Genomic DNA, 27,248 nt, shown 5'->3' on the forward strand with positions numbered 1-27,248 from the left:
GAATTCAAATCAGCAAACCACAGGTAGCATCTTTGTTGACATGAAATTTCTAATAGAAAATTACATGCAATGAAGCGCAGTGACATTAATCTTACAATGATGCACTAATTAAAAATCTAATTATTTAGACAAATTTCATATTTGTGCCTTTTGTCAATAGAACGCAGATGCCAAAGATAAATGTACCTCACCACTCATTCATTTTTCATCTTGTAGACTGCATTCAAATTCTTTACTAAGGCTTAGGCTTCAGAATCCCCAAAGCAGATTCCAGTGTATTAAAAGAAAGGTGATGGCCACATTTCACAGGCAGAGTGGCAAGTACCCAGTACATAGAAGTTAATTACTATCTATGGTGACTCTCCTGTTTCTGCCAGGGGAAAAGTATAAAATGGCTACTTTGACTTCAAAGTAACTTTCACAAGCCTCAAAGAATAAGGCAACTACAACGGTTTACAAAGAAAGGCCTCATATCTAAAATATATGTAGAACCCCCAACATTAAATTCTTCTAAAACAAATCCTCAAAGAACCAATGCCCCCCCTCAACAAATGGGCTAAAGACTTAGAGATTTCTCTGAAGAGGAAATGAGAAAGGCCAAGAGACACATGAAGAAGTGCTCTACATCACTGGCCATAAAAGAAATGCAAATCAAACAACACTGAGATCCCACTTCACTCCAGTAAGAATGTTCATTATCAGGAAAACTAAGAATAACAAATACTGGAGGGGATGTGGCCAAAAGGGAACCCTACTACATTGTTGGTGGGAATGCAAACTTGTTCAGCCACTCTGGAAAGCAGTGTGGAGGTTCCTCAGAAGGCTAAACAGAGAGCTCCCCTATGACCTAGCAGCCCCACTTTTGGAAAGATTACAAGCGAGGCCACACTAAAGCCACCAGCACAAACTATGTTCATTGCAGCACAATATGTCATTGCTAAAATATGGAACCAACTCAGATGCCCCTCAGTAGACGAGTGGATCAGGAAAATGTGGTACATATATGCAATGGAATTCTATACCTCTATCAGAAAGAATGACAGTGCCCCATTCATAAAGAAATGGAAGGTCTTGGAAAAAATTATACTAGGTGAAGCGAGTCAGACCCAAAGAAACATGAATTCTATGATTTCTCTCATAGGGAATAATTAGTACATTTTTAGGCTAGTCATAGCAGAAGATCACAATAGCCCAATAGCTATGCCCATATGAACACATAAGATGATGCTAAGTGAAATAAACTCCACATTATGGAAACAAGTGGTATACCACTGTTGTAATTATTTTCAACATGCCATGTGAAAGAGTACCCTTTTCTTTCTTTCTTTTTCTCATATTCCCTTCCCGTGGTTTTACCCCTGCTATCACTGTACCTGATCTTAGTATCCTGGATGTAGTATAAACATGTATTAGAACTAGGGAGGGAAAAGGGAAAATCAAAATCGAGAGACAAAGGATAAAAGGACAAACCATTCCAACAGCAATACTTACAAAACCATTTGGTGTAAACAGTTATACAACTCATGGCGGGGGAGAGGGGAATGGGAAGGGAGGATGTGGGGGGAAAATGAGGGAGAAGGTAACAAGCTGGGTAAGAAATTACTCACTGCCTTACACATAAACTGTAACCCCTCTGTACTTCACTTTGACAATAAAGAAAATATTAAAAACATTTAAAAAAGACTTTACACTATTATTGGTTAAATATTTTCTCTCTCTCTCTCTCCATCCTTATTTAGAAGAAACCTCTATTACACCAGGTTCTGAAACAGCTCACTTGACCCCTAAATTTGGTATAACACTTAGCACATTTCTGAGTTCATATAAGGTATTAGAAAAGAACATTTCTAAATATTAAAACCTAAACCCAGATTGGTCCATCGATATTGATTTGGGAAGCCAATCTTCTCCTGGATGTTTGCTGCTTATTATCATTTGTCAACATTCCCACATTTATCATTCTTAAGGTCAGCATGCATCATTTTATTTTCCTTACTGCAGCAATCAACTTCCCCTAGCATTGTCTGTGAGATTAATTAAGATCATGTTTACTCAGCCTTAAAGAAGCTGTTGAATGAGAATAGACTCTTGATACTTAATTATGAAGGTGGAATGTGATATTATCAACTCATCTATCAAGAATTGTCTTCAACCTATTAGATACATAATCTTTAAATCAGACAGGCTAGTGGTTTTAAAGATACTGTACAATATATTTAGTGTTAATTCAAATTAATGTTTCCTTTCACTTCAGTATGGCACAATTAAATGTATTAACTTGCTGAACTTAACAAAAGAAATCGTAAATGACAGATTTCTACCCTGGAAACTTTAGCAGACATATTTCAGCAAGTTAACCGTAATTCGGGATGTTACAAAAATGGCTATTTGTATTATTTATACTTAGCATTGATCTACATATTTGATAAAGCTTTTATGGATTAAAAAACACGTGGCAAAACAAATAGAAGTCTAATTAATACCATACCTAGGGACATGAGTACAGCATACTGACTGACCTAAAAACTAAAAGTAATAATTGGTACTTCTTAAAGAAACTGTTAAAAATTGAATTTCCTAAGAAAGATATAGAATAATGAATACACTAGTACCACAATGAAAAGAGTCAACAGTGAAGGCTTAAAACAAATAAAAACTCAAACCACAAACCCTCCCACACACACAAAAATAATAAACCAGGCATGGTGGGTTGCCCCTGTCACCTCAGCTACTTGGGGGAGCAGAGACCAGAAGGATCACAGCTTGAGGTCAACCCAGGAGAACCACTGGCCAGATCCCATTTCAGCCAATAAAAAACAAGCATGTCTGCCACCCCAGCTCCATGGAGGTGGACACAGACAGATCTTGGTTCGGGCTTGCTTCAGTGTAAATGCAAGACTATTCAAAAAATAACTAAAGTAAAAATGGCTGAGGCATTGGCCCAAGTGGTAGATCATCTGCATAGCAGATAGTTTTCTTCTTCAGAGAGAGCTATAAAGAAGAAAAAATTATATATAAAAAAGGGATGAAGGGGCTGGGAATGTGGCTTAGGGGTAGAGTGCTTGCCTAGCACGCATGAAGCCCTGGGTTCGATTCCTCAGCACCACATAAACCAAAAGAGTCAGAAGTGGCGCTGTGGCTCAAGTGGCAGAGCGCTGGCTTTGAGCAAAAAGAAGCCAGGGACAGTGCTCAGACCCTGATCTCAAACCCCCAGACTGGCAAAAAAAAAAAGGGGGGGGGAGATGGAAAAATGATTCAAAAAAATGTCTCAAAAAGGAGACCCACATTTAGGTTTTATTTAAATAATTACAGGCATAGTTCACTGACAAATGTTATGAGCCATCAAAGTACCTAGGCAGAGTGTAAGGATCTCCTGTAACTTTTATTGATATGCAGCATGAAGCTAGGGATCATGTCAAAGTCAAAGCAGGCTCCGAACCTCCTTAGTCTCTCAACAGTGGCACAGGAAGTTTTAAGCCTGCAATGTTTCTACATTGGCCGCAGCCAAGTTTATAAAATATAGGCGGAGGCAGATTCCCATGAGCTCAAACACCAGTCTCTGCCGTGCTGAAGTCGGCTCCTGGCCTCACAAATGAACTTGTTTCCAACACTTATGAGAAAGGGGACATTTCATACCACATTTCATTTTAAAATCCAGAGATCTTTTTTTTTTTTTTTCTCTGTTAGAAAGGATCCAGTGTTGACAGCTTCCGGCCTGCTCAGACTAACCTAGATCCTGACAGATATCAATACTTTTTAAAATCTGAGGACACTGGTGAGATACTCCGGTAGAGAAGTTTTCCAAGGTATGAGCGGGATGCTGACGGGACTTGCAGCCTGCACTGAACACCGCGGGAGGGAGGCTCCAGGCGGACAGGGCCTCCGCGTGTCTGGGACACACACAGGCCGCCGCCACACCTGGCTCTGCCCACCTGAATAACACCACTGCGCCCACACTGCCCTCTGTCACCCACCGTTCTTTATTTGCCCAGCAATCACAGACTTCCTGCCACCAGAGACGTTTGCAGCACTCCAGCGGGAAGGCTCCTCAGGTGTTTGAGATCACACCTACTCTTTCATTCCGGACAGTGATCAAATAGTGGAAATATTGCCTAGGCAAAATAAAGGTTCCTTCCCTTTCACCAGTGCAGAGCTAAGTTGAATGTGGCTTGCTTTAACCCAGTCACCCATGGGAAAAGTGGGGAAAAGTCTGGACTGCCACTTCTCAATGGCAGAAATTCTTCCTCCTCATCAATGCATTTGACCTCCTAGGATGTTTACAGCTTTTTGTCCTTAAAAACGCAGATGGAAGACCCCAGAAATGCAACCGAAGAAGAGGTTTGAAGGCAAGTTTTAGCTATTTTATCGTGAAACGCCTTCTCCTCACCTCACCTCTCAAGAGGAGACAGAACTCCTTCACCCCACCCAGGCTCCGGCCTGAGAGTCAAACCTGCAGTATCCACTTCCCACCATGGCCCTCCTCCCTCCGCTCTCCACGTGAAGCAGCACAGGAAAAACACTTCCGTTTCCTGGGAACAACCAGCTCCGTTTGTTCTCTGAATTTAGAAGGCGACTTATCATTGTTCGGCTAACACAATGGCACAGTCAGACTCTTGTAAAACCAGAACAGAGTCCAGAAGACAGCCGTCCACAGCTTGAGACAAAGGCAAGGGCTGAAAACCCCAGGGAAATTCTCCTCATTACCTCGCTCAGAGCCACCCGGGAACCACGCTGAGACCCAGGAACCAGATGCTCATCTGTGTCCCCTGCCCACTGGGACCTGGGGTCTGGGGGCAATGCCCAGGTGGAAACTGATGACCGAACGCGTTCGCCCTAGTAGAAGGCTCCAGGAGACTTGAGGACCCTCAGGCAGAAACAGGGCACTGTCGGGAGTGTCACTCCCAGCTGGAGAGGTGAACGGGCGGTGGGGTGGGCGCCAACGCCACCGCCCCAGGTGGCTCTTGTATTCCTCTGCATTGACTTTGTTCAGGTAGGTCATGTCCCTGCCCCACTTCCCCAACTCCAGGATCACCGTCACCATGGCCAGAGCAGTTTCACAAAGAGCTTCACAATCTCATCACGACTGCCAACCATGCTTTCCGTTTGTTTGAGAGGCGGTTGGTGTTAGCCTTCACTCCATAGGATGACAAAGAAATATGGCTCGAAAGCTAATGGAGGGCGGGCCTGTATGTTGTGTTTACATCACCCACATCCCATGTCTGCCTAAGCTTTGCTGAACCTCAGGGCTCCAGAAGGAAGGCCTGATGGGTTTGTCATGTGAGGCTGTCACATGACGGCTGGCAGGAGAACCTGCTAGGTCTCTAAAGCTGTGAAGCCCAACAGGCTCATGTCCATTAGCAATTGGTCTGAGTAGCTGAAATCCTACTTAATGTTAAATGACTCTCCCTTTGAGACATAAATTTGGTGTATGTCTGTCCAGGGCAAGACAAAGGAGAAGGAGAAACCCCCAGGCACTAATTTTTACATTCTCAGCTGACAAGAGAGGTTAGCACTCAGCACAACCTGAAACTACCACTACCGAGGGACAAGAAGAGCAGTGGATTGAACAAGAAGAGCCCCAGCAAAGCTGAGAAGCCAGGCTCCAGTTTTGTTACTTCATTTTGATGAACATTTTGATAAATTTGCATAGGAGACCAATTATGGACCAGAGCTTTACCATTCATGAACATCTGCTAAGTCTTCCTAATACCATGCGTGAAGCTGAACGTCTGGCTATTCCTTCAACAGAAAGTGAGGCTGACAAGGAGGCAGAAATCCTCTAGTGAATTGCTGTCTAACTCTTACTAACTTGGGAAGATTTGGTTTCTTTATCTTTACAATGAAGAGTGTAGACCACATAGAAATAATCACACACTAGATTTATAGTAGAAAAGAATATTTTTTTAGAAAATAGAAAAATAATCCAATAATTCCCACCCCTCTATGATGAACACTATGTTGTCTGTTTTGAATCCTATCATAGATGTAGAAAGAAATGTTAAAGATAAAAACAAATGTGTTAAGTGCCACTCAAACTAGTATCATCTGGCTTGCCCCCAACGAGGCAAAGTACTACAAGAACAGAAGGTTGTAGATTGCCCATTCGTTCTTGGTACAGTGGCACTCAGACCTGCCTGATGAGCACAGGTTTTACACCTTCACTACTGGTGTCATAGTTGTGGACCACTCATCACCTAAAATTGGCAAAAAAGAAATCAATGGACTTTGTTGTAAAAACCTACAGCATTGCATTACAATTATTTCGGTTCTGCTTTTAAAAATGTAGGGGTTAATGGTGGATTGTAGAAAAGTGTTAGTAAGGTAGACGTTTCTTGATCACCACACTCTAAATGACAGGTGGAAGTACAACAGATATCCATCCCCACAGAAAGATGATCTCAAGCACACAGTTTCATTGTCCTATAAGGCACAGACCAGCCTGGCAGTCAGTCCATTTCACAACATCCGAGTTAGCTATTATGATGATTTGTAAAAATTATCATATTAATATGGTATTCATGTATATAACCATGTCACCCTTGAATCAGTTTTAATATGTTACTGCTTCTTTAATCAATTAATAATTTAAATAAAGCCTTTAACATACACTCATTTTGTATGACAGTCATGTAGTGGACGTTTTGATAAGGTCTACTTTGGCATACGTTATATATTGTAGGTTTTCTGTAACTTACTTTTTTTTCCTTACTCAACATTATGTTTTTGAAATTTAACCATGGCAACATAAATATATGTCTAGTTCATTTTTAAACATTATTCACTTGCAGCAAATTCTGTATTCTTAAATGTACTAAAATTATATACCATGGACATTTCTTTTTCCTATTTGCAGCATTAAATATCCAGGTCTCTGCACATTTGTAAATCCAATTGCAAAAGCCTTGAAAATTGTCTTTAGTAAGAGCTGTAGTTGAAAGAAAAATTATACCATACAACATAAAACCTTCACTGGACACCTCTCCTAAGTTCTCCAGATTCCTTTTGCCGCCTTTATTTTATTGTTTTTTTTCCCCCCTAGAATAGCTCTGGTTTTCTCATGTAAACCAATCAGTCATTTTTCTAGGCATCTTCAGGTATATATTTCTACCATTTTTCCTGGAGCTGAACAAGGCCAAACCTAATTGTTGGCTGGGCAAGGATATGTATCCTTCAGCAAGTGATGTTTTGAGTGCCTCAGATAGCTAGGCACTCATGAACACACAAATCCCTGGCCTCATTCTAGAGGGCGAAGCGGACTACCCAACAACGCAGAAAGCAGGATAGAGAATGCAACTGTGTGAAGCCATGCTTTAAAACAGGTATTTCGGAAAAGCATCAGGGAGGAAGTGGCAGTTGGTAAGGCCAGACAGTGAGGATTCAGCACAAGCAAAGGCTGTGGGGCAGGAGGGCTCCTGGCAGAGCAAAATGTAGCCTGGCAGGAGTGGAGAGAACAGGGGAGAGCCCCAGAGGGAGGTGACAGGAGGCAGGTTTGTGGCATCTTGCAGGCCACAGCAGGGAGTCTGAATTTTAGGCTGAGAGAAAAGGGCAGCTGTTGGGAAGTTTGGAACATGATCTGAGCTGTTTTTAAGAGAAGTGTTGTTCTGGCTTTTCTTAAAGTAGCTACAGGTTGCAGCAACAAAAAGGAAGTAAAGGTGATCGGAATCCCAATGCACTTTTTACGCAATGATTCTACTTTAAACTACAGTATTTTCTCTTTAAAAATCGGCTAAAATGCCCCACATTCAACGCGAGCATTATATATCAGCTCCCGATCCTTTGCACAGTCTCCAAAACACAAGAGAAATAGCAAGAGCCGATAGTACAGTGCTTCAGGATGTTGCCTATGTGCACCAAGTCATGACCCAGTTCAGAGTCCCCATGTCAATAAAGATTGGTGTGACACTTGAACTAAAAGTTTTCCATTAGCAGACATTAAGGCATTAATTATAATACAAAGCAATTGCAGTTCACCCTATTTCAACCTCCAAACATAAGCATTTAGGTTAATGACAACAGGGAGAGAAAAGTACAGGTCTTCAAGGTCTGACAAACGTTGGGAAGCCAGGTGTTAGTGACTCATACCTAAAAGCTTGGCTATTGAGAGGCTGAGATCGTTGAGAATATAATTTGTTGGCCAGCCATGGATGAAAGGAATGTTTGTGGGATCCATGCTTACCAACAAGGTGGATGTGGTGGCAGCCACTTGTTATTCTGGCTACCAGGAAGCCTCACATAGGTGGACTGCACCCAGTCATGGTCTAGGCAAGAAGTTAAGACTCTATCTGAAAACTCATGTCAGGAGGCATGGTTCAGTAGTAAGAGCTGTATTTAGGAAGTGCAAGGCCATGAGTTCAAACCTCAGCAGTGCCAAAAGCCAATCAATAAGCCAACAACAGTTTGGGAAAAGTCAACAGAAGGAGAGATTACACTTATAGAGCACTCTATGGATATAATCAAGACATTAAGATAAGGCCTTTTCGTGTGCAGTGGTTCACCCATCATCTCAGCTACTTGGAGGGTAGAAATCAGGAGGACCATGGGACCATAATCTGGCCACAAGAGAAAATATAAGGCCCCATCTGAAAAATAACTAGAGAAAAAAAGAGCTGGGCTTATGGCTCAAGTGGCAGAGTACGTTTCTACCTAGCAAGCCAAGGTGATGAGTCCCAACCCCCGCCCAGCAGGGCAGGGCAGTGGGGGAGGGAAAGCCAGAGCTGATGCTCAGTTTTTTATCTTCATAGGGAGAAAGAGAGAAAGCTGAACATTTGTTCCACTGCTCATGAAGTGTCTTTACCACGTGCTTTCGGAGGGGCAAAAAATGAAGATACTCCCAGAGTGAATAAACTAGAGAAGTAGAAGTGAGACTGGCTCACAGATGACGCGAAGGAGGAATCTAGAAGACAGGTGCGACCAAAACTCGGTTGTTCTCTAAAAAGTAGGAGATAAATTCCCAAGTCTACTTTCAGACATACTTTTATAAATATCAAACACTAGACTGTCATAACTTATATTCTACTGAAAATTATCCACAGTATTATGGAATTTCCTTAAGCAATCCCTTAAGTTCTGTCCTCAATCTAACACTTTTTTGTAAAAAGGAGGGGTAAACTTTATTCCAGGAAAAAAAAAAGACAAAAAGCAAGAAACAAAAAAAAAAACCAAAAAACAAAACCCAACCTATTGTGGGAAAATCTCAGCTTAGGCCTGGAAATTGTCACCTTTTCCTCACCTTAGCTTATGAAGAATCCTCCTTTCATTAAAGTTTCTTCTTAAGTGGGTTATCTGAAATCCCAGAGAAGTGACTCCCTATTAAAAGTCCCCAGCCAGGGCAGAGTACCAACTGTGAGCAAAACAGCTGAAGGAAACTCAAGGCTTTGAGTTCAGGGTCCTTCGGTTCTCCCAATTCCTTATTTTGTCTGAACTCTTTTCCTGATCCTGACAAAGACCTGAAGACACTAGGAAGAGATGGCCATCTGCTCTAAGAATAACCAGCCTTCACCACTGACAACACAACAACCTCCGGGAACACTGCCTGTGGTACTGGATATACCTTGGACTATCTAACTGGAGAAACTTCCACATACATTATTGTGAACCAAATTACATTGAGATCACCAGATTAAAAGATAGGGCATAATTACAAAATCAAGTAGGAACTGGAACGAGATGACAGGATGTGTAGTAGCAGGTTAGAGTCAACTGCTAAAAATATTCAAAATTGAAAGCAACTAAAGTGAAAGAGGGCTATGTCACAATACCTATGATTTTTTTTCTCCACAGTTAGCTGCAAGAGGATTCATAAGAGGTACCTAACCTGCAAATCGACTCCAGGAATCAAACCACCAGGGCAGACTTCCTATTTCCCCACAGTACTTTAAAGGCTGAGACAGTCAAGGATTGATGAGACTCAGATTCAAGATTAGCACACTAATGCGAGGATCAAAGGTGTACACTGGTGTTCCCACTTGGGACCAGGGTGGGAAAGGCAGGGCCTCACTAGGTAATTATGTGGGATCTAAGAGCTGAAGGGTACATGCTATAGTTTGGAAAACAGCTCTAAGGGCTGATGCCTGGCAAAAAGTTGCAAGGGCTCATTCCAAACTCTGTGGTCTAATCTGCACTGCAAGGAGTAAAGAGATGCTATCATTGGACTAGGCCAATGTGTGGCAAGGTTATCAAGGCAACAGAGTAAAAGCTGGGGGAGGGATGGACATAGTGGAGCCAGTTTTATAACTGGGGAAAGGCCAGCATTCAATAGCTGTGAGACTGATATGCAAGCCTTAGTTTGTCTACAATGAAGTAATCAAGTTATTCTTGAGGACCCAAGTCTCCTGAGATATTGAGGAACTATGGAGTTCAATTCAGGCTGGACTTAAATTCAAAATTCTTCTGGCATTTCAAACCTGTATTACCACAGCTTCCTTTTTTTTTTTTTTTCCTTTTCTGCCAGTCCTGGGTCTTGAACTGAGGGCCTGAGCACTGTCCCTGAGCTTCTTTTGCTCAAGGATAGCACTCTACCACTTGAGCCACAGCGCCACTTCTAGATTTTTCTGCTTATGTGGTGCTGAGGAATCGAACCCAGGGCTTCATGCATGCTAGGCAAGCACTCTACCACTAAGCCACATTCCCAGTCCCACTTTTCTTTAATTTCCAGGTTTTAAACTTTTTTTTAAAAAACTCCTATGTTTTGGACTCCCATTTTAACTCCCATGTTAGCACATCAAAGTCAGAACTTAATACTGTAAAAAGACTTTAATAAGTTTACTGACATTGGATTATTCTAAGTAGCCAGTGATTAAAACAAAATAAATCTTTACAAAAATTTAAAAAGAGGTCTTAGAAGACGCTAGTTGCCCCAAACCATAATGAATCCAGCAGCTTAAATCTTCCTTTTTGCATATATCACAGTACAACTTTGCTATTCGCTTCTTTCTCCTGTATGTAATATACTAACAAAGTGGTCAGAGAACTGGACGGGAGATGTTCTTAAATTCAACATACATTTATGTATTTTCTTATTTCTTTTTGTTGGTTGTGGGCATTGTCCCTGAGCTTTATCGCTAAAGGCTAGTGCTCTACCACTTTGAGCCACAGTACCACTCTTGGTTTTCTGGAGATAAGATTCTCATGGACTTTCCCGCCCAGGCTGGCTTCAAACCTGGCTCCTCAGATCTCAGCCTCCTCAGTAGCTAGGATGACAGCTGTGACAGTTGAGCTCCTAGCTCAACTCTTGTTTACATCCTATGTATATGTGTACGCATGTAGCAAAAATAGTATAATGTTTTTAATCTATTTCATCCTTCTTCAAACAGAAATTAAGTGTCAATTCAACTTGCTACACTTAGAAATGCTTAATGAGGCCAACAGGTTTTAGCCTACAAGTATACGTGAGCTTTTATATCAAGCTCTGCTCACCCTCTCTGCTTCGTAGGCCTGGGGAAGAGGGACTGACCGCTGGAGCCACAGGCCTGCGTGGTCTCACACTCCACAGAAGGTTCTTTTAGCAGAGAAGGAACAGCATGACTATTTAACACCTCCCAGCTAAAGCATTTTGCTTTCTTGGTGCAGCTTGGCAGAATCTTCTGCCCACCCGTGAACTGCCCTGATTCCATGTGCCTCGCAATCGGAACACAAACACACAAACATGCGGAGCTGACATCAGAGCTCCACTTTGTTCTTTTTTGTGATCACGGCGAAGTCAGGTGGCAACAAGCCAGTCTCTGTGTTCAGTATGTTTTGTTGCTGGCTGCTCCTAATTCAGTATCTTTCAAAATGACATTCTGTTAATGATGGGAATGTCAAAGCTGTGATAATGGGCAGGAGTAGAAGAAAATGTTTCCTAAATGAAGATGCCATAGGGACTAACTGCCAAAGGGATATTAAAATAAGTTGTGTGTTTACCTCATACGTCAGTACTTAGTGCGCTCTGGTTTATTCCTAACATGAAAAGGAGGAGCTCTAAGCAGGGGAGAACAGCTCACCTTGGTAAGAGTACAGGAAAAAAACAGAGAGGGCAAAGGAATGTTTTCCCTTAATTAACCTGACAGATGTCTTTCCTTATTCGCATTTGCATCCACTGAAGTTTTCTTAGTCATTCTCTCGCTGTGCCAAAATGAAATTGGCCACAAGGAAACCATTCTGTTGTGGACGAGAGGAGGACCTGGGAGATAGCAGAAGATGCTAGCCTCGAAGCTGCTCAGTATTCAGTCTGGGTAAAGAATGTTTCTTGCCGTTGTTAATGAATCTGAAGGCCCGTGAACAAGATTTTAGGCGTAGAAGACAATGAACGTGGAGCTGGAGGTAGCGTTCACGTACTTAGCGTGGTCAGTCATGAGCAGAACATGCCTGGAGAGAGTGCAAGGCCCAGAGTTCAAGCCCCAGTACTGGCACACACAGACACACACGTGCACATGCATGCATATGTGCACTGCATACACACACGTGTGCACATGCACGCATATAACGCGCTGCGCGCGCACACACACACACACACACACACACACACAGAGACAATGAACACACTGACCCGCCTACGTAATCCCATCAATTCATGGCAAGCAGAGCTAAGGGAGAAGGAGGGCATGGCTCCCTACGCAGAGCACATTCCGCGTTGGAAATCTGCACTGGACATATCGATATATTTAACTCTGTCTTATTTGAATGCACATTTCTATTCCACAAGGAAAGGGGGAGAATATTCTGTCTTAGATGCAATAGGTTGATAAATCTGCTGTTTTTAGGAGAATGAATTCTTAAAATACAAGTATTTGGCATTGATAAAACTTGTTCCAATTCCAAGCCTCTTAAATCTCAGTTTACTGATCTACCAAATAGGGATAAGAATATCAAGGGCCACAGAGAGGTACGTGGTGAATAAATTAGATGATACACACAGGAAAATAAACGCAGGAAAACATTTGGGAAGTAGCGGTGTGGCTCAAATGCATCACCACCCCAGAGCAAAAGATCCAAGCAAGGGCACCAGGCCCTGAGTTCAAGTCCTAGTACTGGCATGCACATGCACACACACACACACACACACAGGTCTTTCTTCTTGCACACTTTTCTCTTGTGCATACATGTTTTCCTAATTCCTCTAGGATCATAGAACGAGAAATACATCACTGTCCCTTGAATTAATTTTTCAAATCAAATAAATTAAGGAAGAACTAAAGAAGCTAACTGTGGGACAGCAAGACTCAATAGAACATGAAAATATGAACTTGATTACAGGAAGAATATGTTATTAAGGCGAGAGATTGGTTGAATTTAGACACAGAGAAACAAACCCACAAATTCCGAGTATCTGTCTGCTCAAGCACCGTGAGGGCTTCAAACTAGCAATGTACAACACACAAGGTGTTTCAGAGCAATCCCCAACACATGACTATGGCCCAATGAGCCCAGAGCCTTCAATCTCCCAAGCCATCCGACTTGTTCTACTACCACGTTCACCAAACAACCTTCTGACAACTTCATGGAGAAGCCGTTCCAAAAATGAACAATAAGAACAGTAACAGTAACTGCCAGCACTGACTCTGTGTTGATTATATTCCAAGCAATAATTTAATTTTCTGGACAATCCTGTAAAGAAGGACTTACTTTTACCCTCTCTCATCTTTATAGATGTTGGCATCTAAACTCGGCAAGTTTACCTTCTGAACCTATGTTCCTGATTGGCTAGACTGTGCACCAAGAAGCAGAGAATTAGGGCAACAGTTCTATCTACTCTTGTAAATGAATGTCTTAGCTTTCTGCTCATAGGTAAATCACAGGACCTTGGGGACTGAGAATCCATGCCTCCAAGCTTTTCTAGGATGAACCTGAACTTTTGAGCCTGCAGCAGGAGAACCAGATGAAGCCAGAAGTTCTGGTCAAGTTCCCAAACTTTACACGAGACTGTGTTTTTCTGGAGGCAGGCCTGACTCCAGCGAAGACACACCCCAGGTACCGCTGGGCTGGGCTGCTGCTCATCCACAGTGCTCTTTTCTTACCTGTGGTGGGCGTACGGGTGGGATGTGTGTGTGGTTGAACGCTCCGCTCCTCCTTCCACTGTGTGTTCTCAGAGGATTCATAGGCAGATGACTCAACCCAAGCAAGCGTTTCTTCCTCATCCCCACCCAAACCAGCTGGTCTAGACAAAGACAGTTGGGAACTGGGAGAGAACTGTGTTTACAGGTCTGCCTATGTGGCATCGTCGTTTCATTGTTTCTCAGTAAATTACAGCAGCAACCCCAAATTTCCAGATCATATTCCCCTTAAAGTAGCATTGGGGGAGGGGAGGGGCTTCTTTATTTCCAGATAACTAAGTCAAAGTATTCGAGACAATGCAAAATCTTGTTTCTGATGTGATGCATCCTTTTGTTCTGGGGTTACTATTTCTTTTTAAAAGGCAAGAAGCCACAACACAGCCTAAGCCAGCCTCCATTTCCGGATGCTCATTTCTCCGCTTCCTGAGTGCTAGGATGAAACACGCGGTCACCCTACTTGGCCAGGTACAAGGGTCCACGGAGTTGGGAGGCAAAAAGAAGGAGTAACCGCCCACCTTAGAAAGCAAAATTCGACTTAGATACTGGCATAGGCATACTTAGTTTATTAACGACATGAGATTTTTAAAAAGTGAAGTATTTACAAACAGTATATCTCATGTCTTTACAACTTCTATACCTTTGTGGCCCCCAATTTTCCATTTTGGGGGTTGACCTTGTTCTTTCAAGAAACCACTCTTCTCATCTCACATTCTCTCCCCCATCTTTTCAGTTCAAGTCTAATCGTGCAGCTATCAGAGGGGTCTATGTGCAGAAAGAATCTGCATCAAATCATAGAAGTCCAATGAAAACTAGGGCAGAATTCATTCATGACAAATGTGTAGGTAGTAAGGAACAGTTTGGCTTGAATACAGTCTCCTTCAGATCGATGGCCTGCCTGTTTCTCTTAGGTCTAGACTTCTACTCTACTGAGATGACCTCATTCATCCCTAGCTGGGAATTTGCTCCTTATTAGTAAGCTCCACACCTTGCCTGTATTTGCCAGATACCCAAACTAAACTCATTCTGCATTCCCTATCATGACTCAGAGAGTTCCTGTTCATTGTGTCCCCAGATTCCTGTTTATTAAAGTTAGGGAATTCCCATCCTTCCATGGAGACATTTCTAAGTAGAGACTCTGTGGTATAGAGAGAAGCCACCCTTCTAGGCACAGTTTGCATTTTGAAAAGGACCCTGAGAAGCTCCACTCCCCTCCCATGAAGTCGCAGAGACAGGATACCTCAATGTGATGAAGACCTATCCTGTGATGCTAAGAAGGACATGGATGAGAAACTAGAGATTTTAGCAGATTGGTATTGTGTATCGATGCTAAGCCATGCTGAAAGCACAAAACAGACCTAAACTCATCTTGAAAATAATCTGTCAGTACTACCTCGAGACTCATTCCTTTGGTTTTGTGGTCTCACCATATTTCCATTCACAGTATCATCGTAAAATTGTAGCGCTCATTTATGTAACAAAGAATGTTTTCCACATCCTTGAATTAAGGACCTCTTCATGAGCCTGGGGCTTTAGAAGTTAGCTAGCTACAACAACTGTGGGCTTCAGTAGGCACCAATGGTTATGAACTAATGAAATGATGTGGTAAGGGGCAGAGCTGCTTAGTACCATTAATCTGCTTCCCGGACAGTAGAACCAATCCTGACAAAGAATTGTCTCTACTTTACTTAAAAACAAAGCTCAGGCATACCTTCACCATCTACTTTTGTTTTGACTCCAAAATTTCAACACTGTAGGCTTTACTACTTTTCAAATAACACAAATTAAAAATGAGTGGTGAGCCCTAGCTAGGTGTCACTGCTGCCATTTAAAATGGTGGTAAAGCATTTTGTCAACATTTACTCTATCCTTATCTACCAAGAAAGTTTGCCACCAGGAAACCTGGGGATGGAGACATTGGTCTGCATTATGAAATGGGTCTACTGTTAAATTAAAAAGACACTGCGTAATTAGAAGGATAAATAAATATAAAAATATGGCCATTTAAGTCATGAAAGAAACTAGGTTGTCATGTGACTCACGATGAAAAGAGAGGGTATCAACCTATAAAGCCATCTATACTAGGAGTTTTTCACTAAGGAATGTGACCCTTCTTAGGCTAAAGCAGATTTTAAAGTAATGTAAAAAGGAAAGAGAGTTAACAAGAAGAATGATTTATTTTCATTATTCAAAAATGAGTGGAAAGGACTAGGAGTTAGAGTGAGCAGGCGAGGTTCCCAGGAAAATGCTTTAACCTGTATAAAATAATGTGTTTGTACCAAACAAAATAAGTAAATATATAATCCCATCTATGCTATGAGTTTTAATTTTTTTATTATGGGGAACTGTTCTGAGTTCAGAAAAACTAGGGAAGGAGAGAGGGACTGAGGGAGGGAGAAAAGAAAAGCAAGAAAGACAGCAATAAACCCTTTATGATAGTATGGAAGAATTACGTATATTGATTATTGTTCCCTATCACCCCAGTCCTCCTGACCCTCATTGCCACAGGTTTGCTGTATAGATCAGTCATCTTACAACTGCTAAACCTTCCTCTTCGAAGAAGAGGTGGCACTGTCCAAAAAGAAATGTACTATTTACTTGGCTTACATAACTGTAACCCCTCTGTACATCACTTTCATAATAACAAAGAAAATTAACTTCCTCTAAGAGAAAGAAGTTTGCTTAGTTTCCCTCATTCTCTCCTAAGATATGATTTGACCTCAGAAAGATCCATGTCTAACACATCTAAAAGAGTTAACCCATTTGTATAGAAATGAAAACAAAAACTGCTTCACTAATCTTTTAATTTTTTTTTTTTTTTTTTTTGGCCAGTCCTGGGCCTTGGACTCAGGGCCTGAGCACTGTCCCTGGCTTCTTCCCGCTCAAGGCTAGCACTCTGCCACTTGAGCCACAGCGCCGCTTCTGGCCGTTTTCTGTATATGTGGTGCTGGGGAATCGAACCTAGGGCTTCGTGTATCCGAGGCAGGCACTCTTGCCACTAGGCTATATCCCCAGCCCTTAATTTTTTTTTTTAATTAATAAGATCCAGGAGTAGGAATTAGGTTGGAGATGCTTCTCAGGATGGGTCATTTTTCCATTTTTCTGTTTGTCCTGCAAAGTTTTTTTTTAACAGATAAGATAAAATGTATATTTAGAAAATTCTACCTTACAGTAAGGATTGAGTTCTGAGCCAAACTAACCAAAAAGTAAATGATGATCAAAAGCCAAGAATCAGCATAGAAAAGGACGCTGGTCTGAGAACTGGGAGACTGAGCCTATAACCGAACACCTCTCTTCTTGTGATCGCTAGGCATCTACCCTAGAGTTAACCGCCTTCTGCCCTGTGGAAGTTTGTGTTGTTGCTGTTTTTTCCTAATCAACCCAACTTACTACCTACCTCCTTTCGTTACTTCTTTGATCTTTTTCTGAGAGGACAGAAAACCAAGGACTAGGTAGACCCATTACCAGTCTCCTTCTATTCAACACCAAGAAGAATATGCCACAATCACAAAATGGGATGTAAACCCCTGAAGGCTTAAAGACAAGAGTCACAAGTGGAAGACACAAAGCAATCAGAGGCAGAGAACCAATTGGGAAAAAAGAGATATTCATAAAAATTACATAATCATGGTAACTGCTTCTCAGGGTCATAGGAATATGGGGTTAGGAAGGCATATACACACAAATAAGGGGTTAGGAAGGCAGGTATACACATGCTTTTGGTCTTAAAAATGCTCACTTTACAATATATGTAAAAATGAAACTAGGAAAACTTGGGAGTATATGGATGGGTTTGGGAGAGATTATAAAAGGAGTGACATTGCTCGAGACACATTGTACTCATAAAATGACATGTTGAATTAAAACCCCTTTGTACAACTACTAAATAGTTCTAAAAAATTAAATTCTAAATCACAAAGATTCGGCCCTCTTCCTGTGGGAGACTGTGTGTCTTGTAAAGAAACATTGGTGCCTTTTAAAAATATAGCTAGCCGGGAGGCAGAAGGGACAACAAAATATGCTACAATACCAATAATTTATTGAGCTATTCATTGATGGTATTCTCTTTACTGGAGAAGAATGAAAAGTATTTTTTTCCTTCTTGTATTGCAAGAACTCTTTGTGTTTCAAATCTGTACTCCAGGGCCGCAGAAGGTCCTTAGGGGCTTGTGATTTCAGGAATGGAGGCAGAGATTAGAGGAGCCCATAGGCAACTCCCAGGCCTGTCCTTAAAGGGGAAACAGCCTACTGTACCCACAATAAATCCGAGAGGAGCAACTCTCCAAGGCAGAAGATCGGGATCAGCTGTCCTGAGACTGGGGTGATAATGAGGTTGTATAGCTGACTGCGTGAGTGATCAAGACCTATCCCTCTGGTGCATGACCTTAAGGGGCAGGAGATGGTGTGATGGGGAAGGAGGTGGGATGCAGATTAAGAACAGAAGCCAAACTCACTTCAGTAGTGTCAGTTACAAATGCTCCTTCCCACCACAAGTACCCAGAAGCACCACGGCCCATTCAGAACAGACCACAGCATTCTATAAGGAACCATTCCTACATCTACATAAGAAAGTCTCTACCAAGGTTTCTAATGTGGAAAACAGAATGATCTCCTTGGTTGAGAAGAATTTGCCAGTGCTAACTTACTAACAGTTACAGAGAAAACCAATGAAATGTCTTCTCCAGGAAATCTTCATTAAGTCATTTTATTTTATCCAAAGCCTCGGGACTTGAAAAATAAAAACAGAAGGGGGAATGAGGGAGGAGGTAACAAACAGTACAAGAAATGTATCCAAAGCCTAACGTATGAAACTGTAACCACTCTGTATATCAGTCTGACAATAAAAATTTTTTAAAAAGCAAAAGAAAAATAAAAACAGAAATGAAGTTGAGAATGTTGACCACCCAGTTTGTTATGGGAATCGTTTTGTATACCCCTCTCACTACAACTTAAGGGCTAGTTGTTAGGTAGTCGTCACAGTACTAATCAAAGCTGGCTCCAGCCATTCTAGTAGTTATTATTCACATAGGGGAGGCAGAGCCAGACTTTGGCAAGTTTGGTTACCTCCAGGAAAAAGATAAAGGCAAAAGAAAACATGTCTCCTTTACTTACATGCCAAAAATCAAGAACACAAACAAAAGGTCCCCTAAAGATAACAAACACCCCATCAAAGAACTTGAGTTGCAGAGGTTTGAAAATCTGTATGGCTTACTCTAAACTAGCAATCCTTCACAGAAACTTCCTTTTAACCTTTTTAATCTACAAATTAACTTCCTAATGGAAGATGGCATTCCTTTAGAAAACCACTAAGATGCACAAAACGTCTAGATCTAAGTTGCTTCTCTAAAGTAACAGACAACTCTACAGATGGCATCTTTTCCCAGTTCCTCTCCCCCACTCGCTAGAGGTAGGGGCTATTAACAGGGCTTGAACTCAAGCCTTGCACTCTTACTCAATTTTCTTGCTTATAGCTAGCATCCTACACCTTGGGCCATGCTTCCAGCCCAGCATTTTGCTGGTTAATTGGAGATGGAGTTTTGCAGACTTTTCTGCAAACTGGCTTTCAAACCGGCTTCAAATAGCAATTCTTCAGGTCTTGGCCTTCTGAGCAGCTAGGAAGACAGGCATGAAGCCACCAATGCCTGGATCTTTTCCCAGTTCTATTGTTAAATATATTCATTCCTTTTGGAGCTTTACTTACAGAGTGTATATTTGGACAGCGATTACCATATTCCATTGGAATATAAAGTGTCTGACAGGCAATTTAAAGAAAACGAACAAAGCCGAAACTCAGTACAGAATCTAACTAGAACTGCAGTCATATGATTCAGAAAGCACGGTGCTGCAGGTACTGAGGCCCGTGACACTGAGCCGCTCACACCTGTCCTGCGGTGCCCGGTGTTTCAGAAAGGCCATCTGGCTCTCACCACGGAACTCATGGCTATCGATTGAACTGGGAAAATCCACAGAGCAAGAATCCAGCCACCAGAGACACTGGAAAAGCCTGGGGATTTTAGAACAATTGTTCCTAATCCTTACCCCACCCAAATGCCCGCCACATTTCTCCAGGAGCACCCCATGTGTTTCCCACCCAAAGCTTCCCACAGGCTGAGAGAGGCCATGTTTCTTGGGGGTGGGGACTAACTTAATCACTGGTAGTTAGAGGCCCCGAAAGGATAGGCTGCCTTCAAGGCCTTCCATGAAGGCAGATTCGAAGGCACATCTAAATAAGCTAAGCAACAACTCTGAAATCTCCAGGTGTGGCTTGGGATGACACCACCACAAAAGACATAAGCCTTTTCTAGGAGAGTTCTTTTAAATAAAGAGATTGCACAAAGCCAGATAGACCATTTTATGCTCAAGTCACTGGCTTACGCTGTAATCTCATGCTTGAAATGGGATCTGCTATGAAAGGTAAGCTGCTTTTGTAAAGGTTCTCTTCCCTAGAAGATTAAATAGATAAACAGGACTATGCACCTACAGAGAAATGCAATACTATCTTTAAAAGAACTTTTCTCAAACTTCATGGTTTCTAAGTCTGTAGACGGATTGCCTATGTAGAGGTAGAGTCATAATGTAGCATTATTTGACAATAAACGGATACTTTTCCTTTGAAACAAATTTATTTGTGCTTATCAGAGAATGTGATCCCAAATACAAAGGCAAATTAGCGCTGCCGACTGCCTTTCCTTGGTAGATTCGAAGTTAGTTTCTCACATTGCAAGAATTAAATGAAATTCATAGACACCACCCATCACAGCCTCAGCTCTGTAACCCTGGCTTAACTCGTGGAAACTAGCGCCACTGATTTCAGAACAAGTTGATTCACTTATGACTTTGGCCAGCAGCTTCTGTCTCTCAGTCAGAAAGCACAGGACATTTTCTACAATATAAACCATGCCCATGTTGCAATGTGCTATCTGAAGCTAGAACAGCCTGACTTTCATTTTTAATCTACAGCCTTCTCAAAAAGAAGTATTTCTAACAACCTGGGGCGGGGGGGCGGGGGGGGGGACAAAGAAATCAAGACCCAAGCAAAGCGATGCTTACAATTCTATCAGTTAGCTGAGAATAAATTCCACTTTGTTACTTTAATGTTGATAGTCATCACCTTTCAAAAATGTACTGTCAAGTCAGCATGAGCTTTTTTACTTTTTTCTTCTTCTTTTTTTAAATGTGAGTTGTTCACAGTAAGAACTAATTGGCTGCCAGGAAGGAGATGTGTTTTCAAAGGAATACTATTCTACTCATTAGGTACCAGTTTCCATTTATTGTAAGACTATTACATTTACACTACTCATTCTTTTTTTTTTTTTTTTTTTTGGCCAGTCCTGGGCCTTGGACTCAGGGCCTGAGCACTGTCCCTGGCTTCTTCCCGCTCAAGGCTAGCACTCTGCCACTTGAGCCACAGCGCCGCTTCTGGCCGTTTTCTGTATATGTGGTGCTGGGGAATCGAACCTAGGGCCTCGTGTATCCGAGGCAGGCACTCTTGCCCCTAGGCTATATCCCCAGCCCCTACTCATTCTTAATCTAAAGGTTTTCATAAGAATGGCAAACTAAAGCACAACACTTTTAATATTTAAGATAATTATTTTATCTGGATTGAGCTTCATCTTATATACATCTAAAATGTAGTTGTTTATACAACATTGGACATGAAATAAACAGCTATTATAACTCTGAGCAACCATATGTTATTTGTAGTTCCTGTGTGTATTTCTGGTTCAAATGTGTAATATACAGCATTTCTTTTTCTGAAGTCCTACATTTTATGATTCTAAAAAAGAAAAATCCTTTTATCGTTTATGTAAAGTTCTAGGGGACATTTTTATTCTGCATGCTGATACATTTGGGATAGGTAAACTCTCTGATCATGACAGATAAGACATTGATGATAAGAATAACAAAGTTTGGTCAGGTGCTGGTGGCTCATGCCTGTAATCCTAGCTAGTTGGGAGGAGGAGATTTGGAGGATCAAGGCTCTAGACTAGCCTGAGAGGTAGGGAGAGAGTTCTAGAGACACAATCACAACAGAAAAAAAGCTAGGCCTGACAGTTCATGCCTGTTATCCAAGCTATGACAGGAAGCATAAATAGAGATTGTAGACAAGGCCGGTCAGGGTTAAAAAAAAACAAACAAGGCCTTCTCTATGCATAAAAAAGATAAGGGACTTAGCTCAATCAATCAAACACCTAAGAAGAAGTATAAAGCTTGGTGTTCAAACCACAGTCACACACACACACACACACACACACACACACACACACACACATACACACACGATTTTAAAAGTTAAAAGTGAGTAGAAACTCAGTGCCTTTGAAGGCCTCCTAGAAATTGTAAGCTCCTTGAAGGCTAACTTATATCTTGTTCTTTGTGTAATCCTAGTGCATTACCTGGCTCAAAAGCATGTGTGAATAAACTTTGTCAAATAAATAAAGGATCTAAAACAATAAGCGAATGAAAATGAGAAGAAAAGTTGGCTGAAAGGAGAGATGGGGAACTTGTTCATAATCGATCTAGTCCCTTCTTTAGTCATCCTCTCTGAAATTGGCGAAGGTTACTTTGTTAGAGTTCTTCCTAAAAGCCTTACACTTTTCCTCAGGAGGAATTAAGTGTGGGTCAGGCTTGTGCTAGGCCTCTGGAGACTCCTCGTAAAATGGACTGTAGGACAGAACCATTACTTATAGAACAATGTCGTCAACTGTACATATTCTAAAACCATCTACAGGCTGAGGGGTTAACACAGCCACAGAGCCTGAGCTTTTGAAAGAGGACAGATTGCTTCTGACAAACAGGCACACCTTCACCGCTGGTGACAGAAGTAGGTCAGGATGAGTAAGTGAGTTTTCCACTGACTCATTCATTCCCACATGCACCCCGTGCAGCGAAGGACACCGGAGATCTAGTTCCCCACCTAGAGGAGCAGTGCAAGTGAGTTTCCCAACCAAGAATCTGGACTGCAAACTGCCCGGCAGGTAGGGCGCCCTCCGGAACCACACACAGAGCACCGGGCATGGCCCACAGACCCTAGAGCCCCAGTCCCTTTAGAGAAATCCACCCTGGCTTTGCAAGCTGACAGCTGACACTGGAGACGGGGAGGCAGGAAGAAGGACCTCCAGCTAACAGATCAAGTAGAACAGGGTTGCACCGACTAACAGATTTGAGAAATCTGGACAGGCAGGGCTTGGGTTTTTGTTTTGTGTTTTTTTTTCTTTCTCTGTGCAAAAGAGCCTCGATTTTAGGTATGACAGGACAAAAAAAAAAAAACTTGGCAAATACTTTCTAAATACCAATTCATTTATTTTAGTGCCAATGGAGCATACCCCTATAAATGTCAAATAGTCACAATCCATTATGAAAATGGTACCTAGCCAATATTTCCAACTTATTTAAAGTTCATTGCATGAATGATCGGAACCCTCCGTCTCCAGACAGAAACTTGAAGTACGTCCTTATTAAAATGCTGGAGGACAATAAATCAGGTTACAGAGATGACCCTCTCCTGCTACCAACTCTGGCCTAGGAGAGCAGCCGTGTCTCCAGAGGCAGAGGAAGCCCAAGCTGGGCCTCCTGCGGGTCTCAATTCACCAGCAACAGACATCACAAGAAGCCTGCTGGATAAACGCATTCACTTTACTTTACTTTTTGTAGGAGACCAAATGAAGGCAAATGCTTTCCTTCACACTGGAGAAAACATTGTCCCAACTTGGAAAGATTCCATCATACTAACAATAGTTTTGCTTTTTCCAGCACAGTGAATGAGCTAGGGTAACATCGTTCATACTTTGCAAATCGAAGTCAAATGTTATCAGCAAGTTCGGAAACAATAGTTGAAGCCATAGGAGGGGGAAAAAGTACTTTTAACTGGAAAAGCTGATTGGCATAGGATCAACACCCAAGACCTTGGCCCCTTTAATACAATGCTCTATTGAACCAAGACACTAAATAAAAATATAGCTTTTGAGACACCCAAGGCTTTATAAAATGAGACATTGTTAAGAGAATGACAAAAACACCCAAGATAGGAAAGTACTGAAGCACAGAACATTTACAAGACAGTAGGTACTCCAAACAGGCCATGTTTCTGCAGTGCTGTGTTTGGAACTAACACTTAGAACCACAAAACAGAAAAGCGGGGCTTAGATGCTCAATCTTATTACTAATAAAAAGGAGGGCTCATTCCCGTCTCCCCTGGAGTTCCAGTTTGCCTCAGGGCTGCTCTGTAATGATGTTTTACAGAAATTAAAAGGTATTTATTTCCTGAGTAAAATGTCACTCAGATGCCACTAGTGTTATGGTTACCTCTTCAAAAACCAAAATGATGATATGTCATTTTATAAAAGCTATCGAATCAGATAAGCCACTGCAGAACCAACCTGTTTAAGCCAAAGTTCAAAAAGAAAACAACTCAAATGCACTGAGGGTCTGTGAAATAAGATCCTGCCATAGGATTAATAATTAATACATAAACTACAGGGCTCTATACTGTATTGCCCCAGGAAATTAAATGACGACCTGTAAGGGTGTGAATGACATTTGCTCACTGTATATGAAGTATCTTATAAAACAAATGATTTGGAACTTGGTGTTAGAATTTTCTGGATGTTCCTAATTATACCTAATCTTTAGCAATGTGAAATCTTAGTGAGTTTCAACTTTAAACATATCCACATTTTTAATACAAATGAATATATTTGACTAGATGAAATTTTGCAGCATGTAATTCAGAGCAGCTCAAAATGTCTGGAAAAATAATCAATGTGTCTTACCTTCAGATTAAATCAAAATTTCAAGAACACAGAGAGCAATGTCAATGATGTGGTTAATGAATTATCAACAGAAATAATCTTACTTTTTTTCCTTTTTTCTAGCCTTTTCATCTGAGGAATGCTTTCCTTCTAAAACTTCTACAGAACAGTCTTTTTTGTTTGTTTTGTTTTGAGGAGAGGGCAGTTACCGGGGTTTGAACTCAGGGTTTTGTACTTGTTTAGACAAGCACTCTACCACTTGAGCTATGCCTCTAGACCTTTTAAGTTTAGTTATCTTTTTCAGGAAGAATCTTGGGCTTTTTGACTGGGCTAAGTCTGTGGCCATGCCAGGCCTAAAACTTCTACCATTCACCCTACCTACCTCATTTTCCCTGTATATGGACACAGAAAATATTGCCAGCCAAGGTTTTCTAAACAGGAAATGCCTTTTATTCTTGTCACCGAAAAAAGAGTAAAAAAAAAAAAAAAAAACACACAAAATAAGCCAAACAGAGTAATAAAAAAAAACCCACTATCAACTTGTTATAGAATTTTGCAATCCTAGTTTCCTACTTAATTTCTCTCCTCCTCCCCCAACCTTTTTCTTTTTAGAGATTGAATAAAGGAATATTGACTTTCTCCCCTTTCCTAATATACTTTTGACTACAGGAAAAATGAAAGCAATGCAATAAAATGTCAGTAGTTTTGTGTTTTTTTTTTAAAATCCTACTCTGGTTTTGGCTGTTTAAACCTCAAACGCTACTCAAAAAACAGCAGAACCCATAGGCCTATGGGCAGAGTAAAGCACATGGCTCTACCTACGTTCCACCCCCCCGAAAACCCCAACCATGTGTGTATCTCCCCCCCCCCCCCCATGCTCACCTCTGCTCCTCTAGGGAACAGAGGTCTACAAAGAGGAGACTCAGTGCTGGGTCTAAGCAGCTTTTAATACTGGAGAATCCTAGGAGAGAAATAAATATTCAACACTAATTACCTCCAGCCCTCTTCCTAGCCTTTATGTAGATGACTCAGTCCGCAACAGGAAACTGTTTTCTGACCCACACATACAGTATCTTTAATCCACTGTCAGCAGAACCTCCAACCCAATGAGTCCTAAACTAAAGTCACTATCTTCACCCAACCTGCCCCACTTCCTGTGGGCATGAAATTCCACATCTGCCCCTCCTCACTTTAATCATTCAATTATTCATCACCTCACGGACTTCAGTCTGCAAGCTTCTGCTGTTGCTCTCCTAGCTGCCCACCTGCTTGTGGCCTCAATCACCATGTGTGATCTAACTACATAGACAAACTCTAATCGACCTTTATGCCAGATAATTTCCCCCTTGACTTTATCTCTGTCTGGCATAAACCCTCCAATGGTTCCCTTGCCGCTAGTATAAATTCCTTAGTGTAAACAGCATCCATCCACAGTTCTCAACACAAAGTTTCTTTGTAAAATGATCTGTTCTTGTTGTCTGAACTATCCTCTCCTGCCCTTCATTAAACAGTCACTCATCAGTGTAATGAGTGACTATATTTGATGGACACTTTTTGGTGATGTGTCCCTTGGCTATGCTCAAAGCCCTCTGTATTTCCCAGAGGGCGGTCGCCATTGAAATACACACAGCTGTCAACTCTGACGGTTCTTCTACGTCTTCTGATCTCCATGTCATCCTAGCTCCCACTTTACTCCTCAAACATTGCAAGCTTCCTAGAAGGTAGGACCCATCTGTCTCCTTCACACATGGTCTCTCCTGCACATTGCCTACCGCACTGAAGGTGCTCAACTAAGATTACTGAATTTGCAAAATGCCCAAATGCAGATGAACAAGAGCAGAATTCAGCCAGCTCCGTGGCCCAGGCTTTCTCTCCCAAGGGAAATGAATATCCTCTGGCATATCTTCTTCAACGGAAGACGGCCCTCACAATACACCTGGACAGTCAGGGTGTTTCCATCTGAATAGCATGAAACAGATGAGAAGCCAAACAACTCCATCCAACTCAATCCATTCTCTGACTACAATTTCTCCAGGTCCAAAGGCTTCTATATTTGCAGTGACTGTAGAGTGTCTATTTGTCATTCTGACAGGTAAGGTTTTATTAGGGATTAATTATAAAAACAGAATGAAAAGGAGGCCCCACACAGTTCCATGGTGACAGCAACCATGTCTACAACCCCATCACTAAATGGTGTTTCTTTCTGGAGTTCTACAGTGAGACTCTGCAGCTCCATGTGTGCAACACACATTTCATTTCATTCGTCCATGGACCATATACAGGTTACGGGTACAGCTAGGGCCAACTTTGCTTCCAAAGCACGGCTAGAACTCTGAAGAGAACAAAGAACATGAAGGTGAGCTATTGGTCAAAACAGAGTTTACTTTTGTGTGTGTGTGCCAGTCCTGGGGCTTGAATTTGGGGTCTAGAAGTTGTCCCTGCTCTTTTTACCACTTGAACTACATCTCCT

General features: G+C 41.7%; 1 protein-coding gene and 1 long non-coding RNA gene across 2 annotated transcripts in view; both read right to left on the reverse strand.

The window, feature by feature from the left end:
- LOC125367601 (microtubule-associated serine/threonine-protein kinase 4-like) overlaps window positions 1–27,248 on the reverse strand; it is a 258,812-nt gene that overhangs the window by 105,251 nt on the left and 126,313 nt on the right. The gene's annotated exons all lie outside the window — the stretch shown is intronic.
- On the reverse strand, window positions 13,608–25,931 carry LOC125367812. Its single transcript, XR_007214160.1, has 3 exons — window positions 25,661–25,931; window positions 17,317–17,320; window positions 13,608–13,618 (listed from the first exon to the last, which is right to left on the reverse strand). It is a non-coding gene; the product is annotated as an uncharacterized LOC125367812 (long non-coding RNA).

This window comes from Perognathus longimembris, chromosome 19 (genome assembly GCF_023159225.1).
Source record: "Perognathus longimembris pacificus isolate PPM17 chromosome 19, ASM2315922v1, whole genome shotgun sequence".
In the NCBI taxonomy this organism is placed as follows: Eukaryota; Metazoa; Chordata; class Mammalia; order Rodentia; family Heteromyidae; genus Perognathus; species Perognathus longimembris.